This window comes from Nipponia nippon, unplaced genomic scaffold, assembly GCF_047370975.1.
Source record: "Nipponia nippon isolate SJK-2023a ecotype South Korea unplaced genomic scaffold, ASM4737097v1 scaffold_6, whole genome shotgun sequence".
NCBI lineage: Eukaryota > Metazoa > Chordata > Aves > Pelecaniformes > Threskiornithidae > Nipponia > Nipponia nippon.
Window position 1 is genome coordinate 75,363,132 of NW_028262380.1, and position 14,847 is coordinate 75,377,978.

The window sequence follows — 14,847 nt, forward strand, 5'->3', positions numbered from 1 at the left end:
TACTTGTGCTCAGGAAGAGAGCACCTTATAAATTTCTGTAAATAAATAAGGCAGCATCAGAGAACACCTAGCTCCCCCACCACTTTCCCTTCATAATGGAAACAGCCTGCAAGACTTTTACTTCTTTGCTCGTTGTTCAAGTGAAAAATGGGCAATGCTTTTCTTACAGTTTTGCATATAGTACATAGTACATTCGCTATACTTCACTTTTCCTGTAACGTAAGGGATTGCTACCATAAACTCAGGATTGCTGTGAAAGTAAATCTTACGCCAGGCAGACATTTCCTGTTGAAAGATGAAACCTTACAGTATAGCAGTGCTTTTACTTTCCTGACCTGAAAATAAGTTGCTCAGAGCACAGCTTAACCTTTTCTGATTAGGGGGAGGGGGAAGGACAGCACATACATTGTGCTACAGAGACAAAAAGCTTATATTTTTCTTTAAAACTTCCAAAGACTTATGGAAGTTTCCATGTACCATTTGTGGTGCCCAATGGCAACTTTTATTTTTTGTAAAAATTCCTGTTTCCTTTGATTAAAGTCAGCTTTTTCAGAATGCCGGCACCTGAAATGAGGTGTAGCACTAGTAAATGATTATTTGTTGTTCACCATCATAATATTACAAATTATTTGAGCATTTTAAAATTTCTTCTTACGAATTTGAAAATGGCTTGGGGAAATTGGAATGCATAGAACTTAATTTTAAACTCAGAGGTGGTCTTGGGCTGCAGTTTCTGTAAGTTTAATTGCAAGATTTACCTATAGATGATATCTACAGACTATTCCTCAGTCGTAATGAAATAAGAATAAATAAGAATAATCTCATCTTTGATTGCTTTCTCTCTCCCTGCTAGTCAGTACAGAAGGCTCAATGTGAATATTTTATTTTATGGCAGTGCTATTCTGTTTAATAGGAAAGGGAAAGCTATTTAAAAATAGGTATTTTTTCCAGGACAATGAAAAGAAATGTTTCCTCTTTATTGTCTGTTGATTTAGGGGCAATTCAAATACTGAAGAATTTTGGCTGAAATCTCTTGTTTGGCTTCAATTTATGTGGTGATTCTTTAAGAGAATTGTCTGCGTTACATGTACTGGCATACAGGTACTGCCATTTTAATCTGCCATTTTTTGGCCTTCAGAGAAGAATGGTGACACCTCATGAAGGTTCCCAGTAACTTATATTTTGTAGTCTAGGTAAGAACCTAATCCTTAGGAATGCAAACCAACCAACTTAGCTTACAGGGGACACCAGGAAAGGTTCTCTGTAAAGAAAATGATGTTGGGATATTCGTGGGTTTTGGTTTTTTTTTAAGAAAGCCAACATTTTATGTGGAAAGAAGACACTGAGTGCTAATATACTTTTATGTAAAACTCCTGAGTTTATTCATAAATAATGGGAAATATCATAAATGCTTGGCAATGTTAGTCCTCAGAGGTAACTCTATGCAACTTCATAATCTGTTTTGGAGTATGCAGGTTAGCTGTGAATTAAAAGAGAAATGGTGATAGGAGTGGGAATATCATGTCCAAACTACTAATTTTAATTCCACATTTTTTGAAGTCCTACCTGACAATGGGTCACAATGAAAAGCAGTATGAGATGTGTCTTCAGAAGCGGTGGGTAGACTTCTTCAAAGGATCTCCAGTTTCACAGGTACGTTCCCAATTCAGAAACTGAACTAATTTTACAGGACGTAACAAACATCTAGCGATTTAAACCAGTAATATATCTATATGTGTATATGACAGTCGTGGGAACTGGTTAATTGGTTAATCAGGGACTGTGCTCATACATTAAAACAATGTTTTCTTCCTGTAAACCTTCAGCAAATATGATGAAGTTTCTGTACTGTCTGTCTGGTAAGAAAGAATATGAAAGGGAAATAGGATCTAATCCAGTGAAACTACCTATGGACAATTTCTTTGTAATCCTCCTTGAGAAACAACATGGGCCCAGACTATTTCATCATAGATGAACGTGAAAGAAGTGCAGTCCAAAAAGGCGTGGTCCTCTAAAGGCTGTGCTCTCACAATTTGAATGAGAGTACTGAGCTTTCATGAATCCTGAGAAGCATAACTGGGAGTAGAATAAAGTAAAATATAATAAAGTTCTTTTTTGTGTATGGGAAAGCTTGCACAATAGAGAACATAACCTGAAAGATATCCTTAAAAAACGAATGGAATTTATGTATGGTTTGCAATATTCTGTACAAAGAAATCATATTGGGAAAAAGGCTGAGACAATGCCTGTAAGTATTTTTTATTAAAGATATATTTTAGATTTGTTTAACTTGAATTATACTAAAATTATTCTGAGATATTATGTTTCATTAAGATAACTAATTTTGAAATTTAATCCCTGTGAAACTTGGAAGCAGATAATATAGTAAGACTACATGATTGCAACTCTGAAAATGTATTTTAAGTTTCATGTATATAAATATATTTCATAGTGTCTCAGAAATGTGTCCTCCAAATGTTCAAGACACTGAGATTACTGTAATTTTAGGAACTTCATGTCAGAAGGGTCCTTCAGTATTAATTAATGCAACTTGTCATAATTATATGGATAAACACTTCAAAAACACTTTGTGAGAGTGGCAAAAAATGTCTCCCTCTCTATCACTGCTTATTGGACATGCCAAAATATTAGCATGACACTTGAACAGTCCCGCGGTCTGCTTGGTCAAATTGCTGATATATAAAAGAAATAACCTGAGGGGGATTTAATGAGAGCAAATGGAATGACTGGTGTTCCCATGTGTTTATTTGATTTACTTTTAATAACTTAGCACATAAATAATTCAGACCCAGCTGCTCACATTTAACATTGAGCAACAGTAGCCACTGTACAGTTTTTTCTTTTTTTTTTTTCACTTAAGCAAATGTTGCTGAACACATTTTCTGAGTTTACATTCCTTCTTCACTCAGTGATTCTTCAGCAATACTTTAAATTATAAATACAAATTAGACTACCTAGTACTATTTACTCTGCATAGTCATGATTTAAAATGTAATTGTATTCCAAAGGGTGACCTGGTACAAATATGAAGGACTTATATTTTTGAGCTTGTTTTCATTTTGGTTTATAAGTAAAAGGAGTGTTTTAAGAAATTTTTTACCACCTCTCAAAAAGGTCCACCTCCTTTCCCCTTTCTCTCATCCCCTTTCTCTCTTTTCCGTTTCCCTTTCCCTTCCTTCTTATGCTTATCCCTGTAAATTTGTTTGTTCGGTTGGTGTGGTGGGTTGACCCTGGCTGGACGCCAGGTGCCCACCAAAGCCGCACTATCACTCCCCTCCTCAGCTGGACAGGGGAGAGAAAATATAACGAAAGGGTCGTGGGTGGAGATAAGGACAGGGAGAACACTCACCAGTTGCTGTCAGGGGCAAAACAGACTCAACTCAGGAAAAATAGTCTAATTTATTACTAATCAAAATTAGAGTAGGATAATGAGAAAATAAAAACTAAATCTTGAAACACCTTTCCCCCACCCCTCCCTTCTTCCTGGGCTCAACTTCACTCCTGATTTCTCCACGTTCTTCCCCCACAGCGGTGCAGGGGGACAGGGACTGGGGGTTGCAGTCAGTTCATCACATGCTGTCTCTGCCACTCCTTCCTCCTCAGGGGCAGGACTCCTCACACTCTTCCTCTGCTCCAGCGTGGGGTCCCTCCTACGGGAGGCAGTCCTCCATGAAATTCTCCAATGTGAGTCCTTCCCACGGGCTGCAGTTCTTCATGACCTGCTCCAGCGTGGGTCCCTTCCATGGGGTGCAGTCCTTCAGGAACAGACTGCTCCAGCATGGGTCCCCCCCAGGGTCACAAGTCCTGCCAGCAAACCTGCTCCAGCATGGGCCCTCTCTCCACGGGTCCACATTTCCCGCCAGGAGCCTGCTCCAGCGCAGGCTTCCCACAGGGTCACAGCCTCCTTTGGGCATCTCCCTGCTCTGGTGTGGAGTCCTCCACAGGCTGCAGGTGGACATCTGCTCCACCGTTACCTCCATGGGCTGCAGAGGACAGCCTGCCTCACCATGGTCTTCACCAGGGGCTGCAGGGGAATCTCTGCTCCAGCGCCTGGAGCACCTCCTCCCCCTCCTTCTTCACTGACCTTGGTGTCTGCAGGGTTGTGCCTCTCGCATATTCTCACTCCTGTCTCCGGCTGCAGTTGCGCAGGTTTTTTTCCCCCCTTCTTAACTATGTTATCCCAGAGACACTACCACCATCACTGATGGGCTCGGCCTTGGCCAGCGGTGGGTCTGTCTTGGAGCTAGCTGGCATTGGCTCTGTCGGACATAGAGGAAGCTTCTGGCAGCTTCTTACAGAAGCCACCCCTGTACCCCCCTGCTACCAAAACCTTGCCACGCAGACCCAATACAGTTGGTTTGTATTATATTATCTTGGGAAAGGAGGGAAGGAGAAGACATTGCTTTTGTGTTTTGTTTTTGTTTTGTTTTGTTTTTTTCTAGGATGATTCAGAGTAGCTTTTTTTCTGATCCTGTGTGAGTGCTGCAACTTGTTTTTTGGATAAGATATGTTGCAACTATATCTGCAAAGTGACGTTAACAGGAATCCAAGTTATGTATTCTTCAGTTGCACCTTAATTATGCTTTAAAAATGCTATAGTTGCTCTGAGATGAACTATCAGGAAAGATAGTTTCCAGACTGAGCTGAAAGAAAGAAAAATGCTTTGTTTCAGTAGAAAAATTGCATCTAGCTGAGTAGGAGAAACACAAAACCTGGTGGATTCTACTTTTTTTGATAGAGCAGATATATGCTTTAAATAGAAGGTCAGTCATTTTTACAGTTTATCAAACAGTATCCACAACCAAACCTGGAATTTTGTGAAATTTTCTTGATGTGTCATGACATATTTGTTAAAGAGAGAAGCAGTATACAAAAGCAGTATGTAGGGAAACGGGACTTGGTCATATGTGAAGATGTACATGTTAAACTTGCATCAGGTTTTCTAACATCCCAAAAGGTTACAGAGTAAGGCTGTTTCCTAAAAGCCTTTCTTGCCTCCTGAAAACATTACCATGCCTTGAACAAATCGATTCAGTTGTATTTATATTATTAAGCGCCAACCAGGGAAGAGCTTCTAGTCCTGGAGTCACGGAGCAGCAACTCCTTACATCCACATTGCTTTAGGATTAAAATCCTCTATTCCACGTTTGTCTTGAAGAGAGCTGGCTGGGAGAGTCCAAAGTGGAGCCAGGGAGGGAACTAAAAAGTATATGGACAATCAAAAGGTTCAATACTCAAATGAGCCTTCTGGTCACCTTTTCTTAAGCAGTAAAGGTAAAGATAATGATTTGTTAAGCAGTGAAGGTATGTGTTTGATTCCTAGGCAAAGACGCCAGAAGAGCCTGAGATGAAAAAGTGCATTGCTGTGATGTGAAGCAATCTGTCTGGCATGATGCACCATCCCAAGCGGCCAAGGAAAAAGTGAATCCCTCTATATGTGTACTTGACACTCCCTACAAAGTGAGACTCAAGTTTAACTTTCTCTGGGTGTTTACTATTTTTAGCTTAAATGAAATTGATCCATCTGCTGGTTTTACTAGGATTTTTAAAAAGAGCCTTTCTAAAAAAAAGAAAGAAGTGCTGTTTTCTCTTTTATTGTGAGCATGCATTCATCCAGTCTTCATTTTTTCTTATTTTAAACTAAAACTAATTACATACCTTTTCCATATATAAAAGAAACATATGTATTTTATTATATTTTCATATGGATGAGGCATTCTTTCTTCACAATATACTAAGGGGTGAAAAAAGAGAGCAGTGGATGCTGTTTAGAGCTGCAGCCATCTTTATGAATCCCTATTTATTAATTTCCTTTCCTTCTTTTCTCCAGGGAACCTTGAAGGTGGCCAGGGTCATTGCAGCAGACTGAAAACTGATTTGAAGCCTCAGAGGAGGTAATAATACTTTCTCATTCCTCCCTTGTTTAATCTTGACAAACTAGCTGTAACTCTCTGCGGATTAGTAACATGCGATCTGGCATGGTAGAACAAACCAGGTTTACAGTGTATCCTTAAACTTCATTAAGGGTCTTCCATTCCCATATGATGAGAAAGATTTTTGTTTGGATCTGAGCTATGGTAAAATCTGGGTCACTGGGTTAATGGACAATAAGAAACAATTAATCTATAAATCCATTAAGTGATGATAATGATGTGGAATAGATTTTTAAGTCTGTAAGGATTTAGACGATGCTGTTTTCCCTTTTTGTCTCTTGTTAAGGTAGAATATACTTTGCTCGTTCCAGTTTAGGAGACATTTTAACTCCCTAAATAACCAGCGATGCTTTCACTTGCCCATGCTATGTATTTTCTTCTTAGCTGACTGTGTAAATCCTTTAGCTGCATGGTGAGTATTTGTGAGCATAAGCAGTAAACCTCCCTCTGAAAGTGAGGGACTGATTTTATGAGTGTTGAATGGGTAACCAAAACAATAATGTTTCTCTTCCACTTCACAAGAGTGAACAGAGGTTTTGCATTCAAGACATTTTAATCATATCACTATCATACTGTGCCCTTTATCTAGAACTAAATATCAGCCAAAGTTTACTTGAAAATGAGCCTAGGTTTTGCTCAAATAAGCTAATGAACCTTTGTGAACTTTCAAGACTGGGCTGAATTTCAACTTTGGAACAAAAAGCCAGGTGAGTTTTACTGTAAATATTTCCAATGTGGTTCCAGCAACAATCTGATCTTGTTTAACTAGTTTAACTAAATGCTTGTGTAACATTGAGGCCTGGATGACAGACTTTTTTATAAAAAAAAAAAATTGAAAAGTAAAAGCAGTGATAATATGCTACTGTTGAAAGTGAGTGCTAAATTTCTAAATGTGCAGGTTGAGATAGTGTTATGTATAAATATTCTGTTTCTTCATCTATATGTATTCATATATAGATACCAATAGGAAGCAAATGCCCCAAAATTTTAAAGGACTCCTCAAATTTAGTAGCATACTAACAAAAATACTGAATGCGCTCTCTATGTGTATACAGATTTGTAAAATCTAAGATAAAATGAATGTAACTAGTTACACCTTCTCAATCAAGTATTGCTAATCTCAGTGGCTCTAAACCCCTTTTTAAAGGGTTTGAACATAAACATAGCTCCTTACGGAAAGGAAAGAGAATAAATGAGGGGATTCAGTGAGAGAACTAGAGGTTCAAGAGGCTAAATAGCACCTCACAACCAACAGCAAATTGCATATTTCTGGTAAATAGACAAGAGCATAGAAATCTGCGTCCATCCATAAATCCCCCTTTGCCTACCCCAAAACCCAGTCCAAAACATTACTTGGTCTTATAAGCAGATGGAGCTAGCATAGAGATGTCTTCACACAGAAATGCAATTGCTTCAAGATGGACCACAGTGGTTGATAAAAATAAATAATGAATAAATAATAGTATATGCTGTGCTCTTGACTAGCCTAAGACATAGGGATTTATAGAGAGATCACCCACCATTTTTCTGAAAAGTATTTAAAATCTGTTCCAAATAGTCAAAATGTAGTAAATACACATAACCAATTCCCTAATTTAAGATCTGTGATTATGTAGTCAAAAGACCAGATCGGTATACATGCTGTGAGTGAATGTAACTCGGATAAGTACACTTACACTGAGGCAAAACTGGTGTGACTAGGTGAAGAAATAGGCAGTTAGCAGAGTAAGGCAAGCATCCACCTGGAGCTTTTATTAGGTGGTGGTATTGTAGTATTCTAAGGGTTAATGTTTTGTAAGCTTCTTTTAATTGCAAGTAAAGATTGTGTAAAAGTTTTCTTTTTATAGCATTAATCTGTAGATTAATGTTTCCTGTGTTTTAATGACATGTTCCCCAGCAGCAGATGAGTGGTATAAAAATGTTTAATTAGAGTCAGTCATAGCCTGCTGGCAAGCAATGACCTTACCTTCAACTCAATGTAGTGGATAAAGAACTTGCAGTCTTTTTTGTTCTTTAACATAAGTTTTAAGCCTAAAAGGCATAAAGTGTATTTGTTTGCATACCCCCCGAATGGTGACCGTAATAACAATACAGTAATATCTGTTTCTTTAAGCAATTTGCTTTATTTCCCATTTGGAATTTACTGAGGGGGGTTTGTGTGTGTGTGTGTGTGTGTGAGTGAGAAAAGGGAGACAGAGACGCAAAGAGGGCTGAAAGTTCAGCAGATTTTCTGAGGTTTCGACTGCAGCTTCTGTTTTGTTGCCTGTACCTGAACGCGAACATTAGCTAGTCTAGGCTGATTTTAATGTAACCACTGCACTTAAGCAAGGCTTCCACTCACCACTAAGTATTCCCTAAGGCATTTATTAGTTCAGGCATGTATTCTATAAATTATACAGAGGGCATGACACTATGTTTCAGTATATCATCTAGATATGTATGCATTTTAATCTATCTCTGTTGTACAATGGAAGTTAGATTTTTTGCTCCCCTTACCTTGCGCTCTCCTGTTGCCTATGAAAGCTTCCTCTCTCGCTGCAGCACAGAAGGGAAGAAAATCTGTCTACCATTATATGCTGATACAATTAAATGCACGAGCTGGCTAGCATTTACATGGCTTGGCTGCAAGTCAGGAAGGTACCCATAAAAAAAAAAATAATAAAAAAAAATCTGTGTGTGCATGCATTCATGTATGCATATGTATAAAATATAATATAACTGGGACATGCCAATTATTTTTCTCCTGGTTTTAAAATGGATTCCGCTCTCTTATCACTGCCAAAATAAAAATAAAATAGACCGTGTTTCTTTCAATACATCTTGCAGTCTTTATCAGCTCAATAAACATACACTGGAAAACCAAAGAGAAACTATTGGTGTTCTTTAGCAGAGAGAGTGAAACAAAACCAGACATTCTGAGAGTTTATGAGAGCATGTAAAAAGATCATTTCCTGAAAAAGTCCCTAGCTATAACTGGAAGATCAAAATGTCCTGATTGGGAGATTGTGTTAGTCACAAAATATGATATACACGTTGCATTTTGGAACTATCGTCTACTTAACACTTACTGTTGCTGGACTGGGAAAAAATAACACATATGTTGCTACCTTATTGAATGTAGCAGTAATAATGAAAAGCATAGAGGAGGTGGAGAGGAGAAGAAAGTAGATGCTAGAAGGAGCCAGCATTGTGCTGAGAGGACATGCTGCAGTGGGAGTGAAATTCCCTTCCAGTAACCTCTGGATCGACTTAGCCCCACTACCTATGAACTTCTGGCTCACTGACAAAAAAATAAGCCATGCAACCTTCTACTTACATAAAGAATAAAACCAGTTCAGCCCCTGTCAGTACATACTGTTTTGCTCTACTGCCCTGATGCATCAGATGCTTTCATTTTCCAGTTACTAAACTTGGAAACAAGGTCTGGTACAGCTCCCAGGTTATTTGCCAGGCCTGTCAGAACTATCTTGCAGATGCTCAAGATGCAGTTATGTATTTCAGTGTATGTGTGATTAACCCAGGTATAATATCATCTCCTCAGCACACATGGAAATACTAAGTGTATAATAATGAGTAGGACAGGTTGAAAATTATATATCAAAGCTGTTTTTTTTTAATGTAAAACTGTGCATTTCATGTTTTACTTGGAAATTCAATTATCTATGGAGAGAAACCCAAAGGTACCCCAATGAAAAATCTGTCTGGAAGTGTGGATATGATGACTAATGAAAACTACAATTGGATGTTTCATACACCCCTGTTCCCCTGCGGGCCAGGGCCCAGCCATCTCTCATGAAGCACCAGGTGGTTCAACAAGAGAAGGGATTGTAAGGCATCAAAAGAGAGGTTGCTTGGTCAAGGACCCTAATCTAGAGAGCATAATATGGTGATAAGGCATCTGTACCACAACTGTGGTAGTATTTCTTCAATTAAAAATTTTTTTCAACAAATGTCATGCTTTTAATTTTTAATGAAATAAAAAGTTTGGCTAAGAAACATGGATGGAAACATCTTACTTTTATAAAAAATTCTCAGAAAAAAGCATATTTCCTGACATAATAGTAACCAACAAAGCAGAACTTAATTTGTGTAACAGTTTTAACTGGAAATACTGTTATTTCTGCTCTGGTGCATATGAATGTGATGGATTCATACTGTGAGGAAGAGAGAAACTAGAGGTAATATAGGAGCTGCCACACTAAATCAGACCCAAAGTCTGTCATCTGCAGCTGCTGGTGTTTGGTGGTAGTCCACAAAGAAATGTGGAATACTAAGTAAGCAAAAGAATTATGAGTTACATCAAGTGTGATGCTGATAAAAGCCAAACATTTTTAACATGAATTTCAACTCTATATTTTTGATGTTCATGTATCTTGCATAAGTTTTTATTTTCAGTTTTTATCTCCACAGCTTCCTGTAACACTAATGTCTACAATTACATCTTGATGGTGGAACTGTTTTTTAGTTTGGTTTTCCCTAATTTTTTAATTTCAGTTACTGTCTCAAATTTATCATACTTGTATTGTTGCTGTTTGATATCTTCCATCACTGTTTCATATGACAGTCTCTCAAGGGTGCTGTCCACCTTGGATGCCATTTTCTAAATCTTTCTCTGCATCTATTTGCAAGCAGGGTGGTAAAATCGTCCCTTCCTTATGAAGAAGAGAGCGAGGGGGAGAGTGAGACAGTGAGAAGAGAGTGCAACTCGGCCAAATGCACTCTATCCGTACGTAGTACATGATTGCAACTCTGAAAATGTATTTTAAGTTTCATGTTTATAAAACGTAAAGGGCAACTTATAAGACTGCCAGCGCTAAAGGAAGCTGCAACTGGCTGGCAAAGGCAGCCTTCCTTAGCCAACCCTGGTAAAAGCATTCTTGTCTCATCTTGTTCTGCCTTCAGGCTGGGTTTGGCTTCCCATTTTTACTTGGATGACAGAAATGTGCTAAATTACAGGAGCCTTGAAAACTATTTTGTCAGAGATGCATGCATACATACTACTTTTTCGCTTGTAATTTTGAGAGGACAGTAGAAGTGCTGATGTTTTATCCTTGTGTAATTTTAGTCTTACATTTAAGGAGGACACCAGCATTAAGGAGCAGAACACAGGTTACAAAAGATTGGATTTAATGTAAAAAAAAATCTTGAAAAATGTTCTTAGTGATCTGTTGCTCACTCACAGATACTCAAAGTGCAATTCTAAATAGCAGAGTATATCTCCTTTTCTTTACTTGTGTTCAGTACTGTACATTTTCACTTTCATGCCTTGTTTCCATTAATTCAACTGAGATGCTCATTAATCTGGTATTCCTATTATCAGCATACTTTGAAAGAGACCAGATTTCCATCAGGAAACCTGACATAATGTAAATCTTCTCCCAGTTAGGAAAAAAACCCCAAAACAACAAACAAACCCACTTTGGTGTCTATAGGTCAACCATGCGTTCTGTAAAACAAGGTTATGTGTAGTTGAGACAAATGAAAAACATTTTCATTAATCCATTGAAAAGATAGTGGATTTTTTAATCAACATGCTTTTGAATCAGATCTATGACTTAATGCCTTTCTTGAAGTGTTAGCACTAAGGAAGACAGTATATCTCTGTGCTAACAAAGGAGTGGCTGCAGACTACTTCAGAGATGATTTGTCTTCATCACTGAAATGTCCACCTCTGCTTGCAGCATAGTACCCTCTGTGGGAGGAGGGTAGAAAAAGCTACTTAATACTGGATCTTCTGCTGCTATGTTATTTCAGAGTTTCCTCATTGTAGAAGGTGCAGAATAAGAGTTAGGTTTGTGGGGCTCCGGGAAGATATTACGGATATGCCCTTAACTTCCCAGTTATCCTCTAGAGCCTGCAGTGCTCCTTCTCTGCCAGCGTCTGTGGAATGCTGGGGTCAGGGTGGCTGTGGTGATGGCATTGCCACAGAGCACCTGAATATCAGCTCCTGAGCATAAGCTGCTCTCTGAGTCCTGGTGGTAGAGTCTTGGGTACTGGTACTGGATTTGCTCCAGTTTACTGCCAGAAGTGTAGATGCAATCAGCAAAGATGGGTTTTGATGTGTTTCCTTGTGAGTAATTTTGTAAAAGATTCGTAATGGTTTAAATATAGTAGGGATTTTTTAAGCCGCACAACATGGGGCTAAATTCAGTGCAGAGTCTCTGTGTGGGAGACTGTTTTCCGTGCTAGTAGTTGACAAAAGACGTTCCATTCTCTCTAGAGCCTGACCCATAAACTTGCAAGGTGGCTTTCTGGTAGAGGAAGGGTGCCCTCGGTTCAGCAGGGTGTTGCTAAGATATTGCAATAGTGTTGGTGTCTGATAGTTTTGGCATTGTTTGGTAGAGGGCATATTTAGAATTACAGTCCAGGAGGGAAATAACTCCACATTCTACATTGTGCCTATGCACAATGCTTATAGTGTAAATTACTGTTAAGCAAAGTGCCCACACCTTTGTTCTATCCACACAATGAAGAAGAAAGTTAAAGGCAAGTTGTAGCTTTCTCTGTGCTCTGTCCCTTAATCCTGAGGAGAGTTTGCCAACTCAGGATCTGTTTTGTCTGTAGCTGTACATTTAAGGGCCTTGAGCATGGGTGATAAGAGGCTTATAGGAATCTTTGCATGCTGGAATACATAGAGGGTCTGCAATATTGTAGAAAGAATAATGTCATGATACTTTGAAAAATAGCCAGTATTTTCTGCAAATATTGAATTCCTTTATGTTTTCAAACATCGAAAGTAATTTTTAAAATATATCATGATAGTCAATATTTTTGTAATGGTTTTCCAAATAATTCCTTATTTCACTCTTTTAGAATTGAGGGGTTTTGTAAAACAAGTCCTAAATTTATTGAACTTTATTTTTTGATCTGCTTACTTCTGTCTTTGTTCAGAGTGTAGCACACTGACAATTAACATTTGGCACCTGCGCAGCACATACGCCTATATGATTATAGCTTTGGTACACTTATCATATAGACAGTTATAAAGACACATACATAGTGTTAGTATTCCAAATGTCTTCCAGGTAATATGCACCTCCAGGTAGGTAATTCCAAAAGAAAATTATGCCATCATCATACTAGAAGGGTATTAAAATACTATAATTTGCTGTCAACAAAGAATGTGTTCAATCCAGATGCTTTTACTGGAGGAAGATCCTTTAAAAATGAAAATGTTTGAGATAGAGTTGTTTCGTTTGGGGAGAAGCTTCTCGTTCTCCATTAAGTGATGGGAAACTAAGGACTATTATTATTATTGCTTTTATTTTATTCCTCTGCGATGACTGGGAGTCAGGAACCTCGTCTGCAGCGATGTGAGTGTTGAAATTGCAAATGGTGTTTAGGGTCAGAGCTTCCTTCATTAGAGCCCTCCAACCTGAAGGGGCAGCCGGTCTGGTTGGCTGACGTACTGAAAATTGAGCATCATCAAAACTATTAAAATTCCTCTTCAATCAGCCAAGTGTATGTATATTCCCACTTCCTCCACACCCCAAATTTCCCTTTCTTTTTCCAGGACATCAGAAACCAGTCTGTCAGCAGCACAGCCCAGCCACATCTGCACATAAAACCTATTCAAATTAATAATAAAACACACCTCAGTTGAGGTTTTCTCCCTAGTACAGCATTTTCTAGCTCAGTGTTTCTCTTTAGCAGCTCATTTGACACTGGTCGCCTGACCTCTGCTACCATAATAGCTGTTAATGGAAACTTCACCTCATGCAACGATAAGATGGATTTTTGGCAGCTGTGAGAGATTATGAAGAGTAAGAACAATCTTAGCTGGAATCAGAAGAAAAGAAAGTATCTGTACCTTGAGAAACACTCAGCTGGTTTTCATTACACACCAAGCCTATATTTATTACAAAGACTAGCCAAGAGACAGAAATTGATAGGTCTCTGCACTCAGAGCAAGGAGGCTAGTGTCGGCTTGATAAATTCTTCCTTTCTTCTTGGTTGTATGAGTACAAGTGACCAGAGCTGTTCAAACTACTTGGGGGTCTGTCTCGCAGACCATCTTCCGAAAGCGTTCTTCATCATGTTTTTCTTTCAGTGTTGCTCCCTCGTCTCTAGCTGTCTTTCCCTTCTAAAATGGAAAGCAAAGGAGGTGAAGCAAAACGAGGGGAAAAAAGTTACTCGTTTCTTTTTACAGCAATTTTACTACATCAGACATCAAATAAATTAGTCATTTCTTTAAAGTCTTTATCACTAGAAACCTTTTTCCTAAGCACGTGTAAATGACGAGAAATATCTCAGGCCACGGAGAAGAGCAATTAAAATTCAGAGTTTGAAAACTCAGTCATTAAAAGTGGAAAACCGAAAACCTCTGTTGAAAAGAGCCTTCAGTAAAGAAAAATGAGGAAAAATGTCAATGAGAATGAGAAAAAAGTTATTTTATTTTCTGTCCTCTATCCAAGCCTGGAAAACACCAGAGATTGAGCTGAGCTAAAGATTAGGAGACAACAGCTACCAACCACAAAACATTTGGATGTGTCACTAAAGGCACTATAAAGGGAGCCAAGTGAGTCAAGTAAACAGAATGCTGTGGCAGAAAACTGTGATTTAGTTATAACTGAGTAAACATGGTAATATACTTCTGTATAAACAAGTGTGGAGTTTGGCCATAGGTTCTTTACATCTGAAGTGAAAATTAAATTACACAAGGCAGATGGGAATGCCCTTCAGAATTCTTTTTTTCCCTGAAATTAACTTGTAAATTAAAAGGGTGGGAGACAGGAGTTGTCTTTTTAGCCCTTATGAAAAGGATGGGAATCGGGGGTGTGTTTCAGAGGCTTCTGTTAGTTTTTTGGTCTGTTGCAGCTGCTCCTGGAGAGGCTTGTTCCCTTGAGACGGTGGGAGACATTGTAGTAGTCTTTTCTACGCTCCTCTGTAATAA

General features: G+C 38.5%; 1 long non-coding RNA gene across 1 annotated transcript in view; it reads left to right on the forward strand.

Annotated features, from left to right (window-relative positions):
* Nucleotides 1-14,847, forward strand: part of LOC148051577 (uncharacterized) — a 63,383-nt gene that overhangs the window by 18,677 nt on the left and 29,859 nt on the right. The window contains exons 5-7 of the long non-coding RNA XR_015700073.1: nucleotides 1,561-1,653; nucleotides 5,345-5,481; nucleotides 5,852-5,915. This is a non-coding gene — a long non-coding RNA (uncharacterized LOC148051577). The remainder of the gene's footprint in view (nucleotides 1-1,560; nucleotides 1,654-5,344; nucleotides 5,482-5,851; nucleotides 5,916-14,847) is intronic.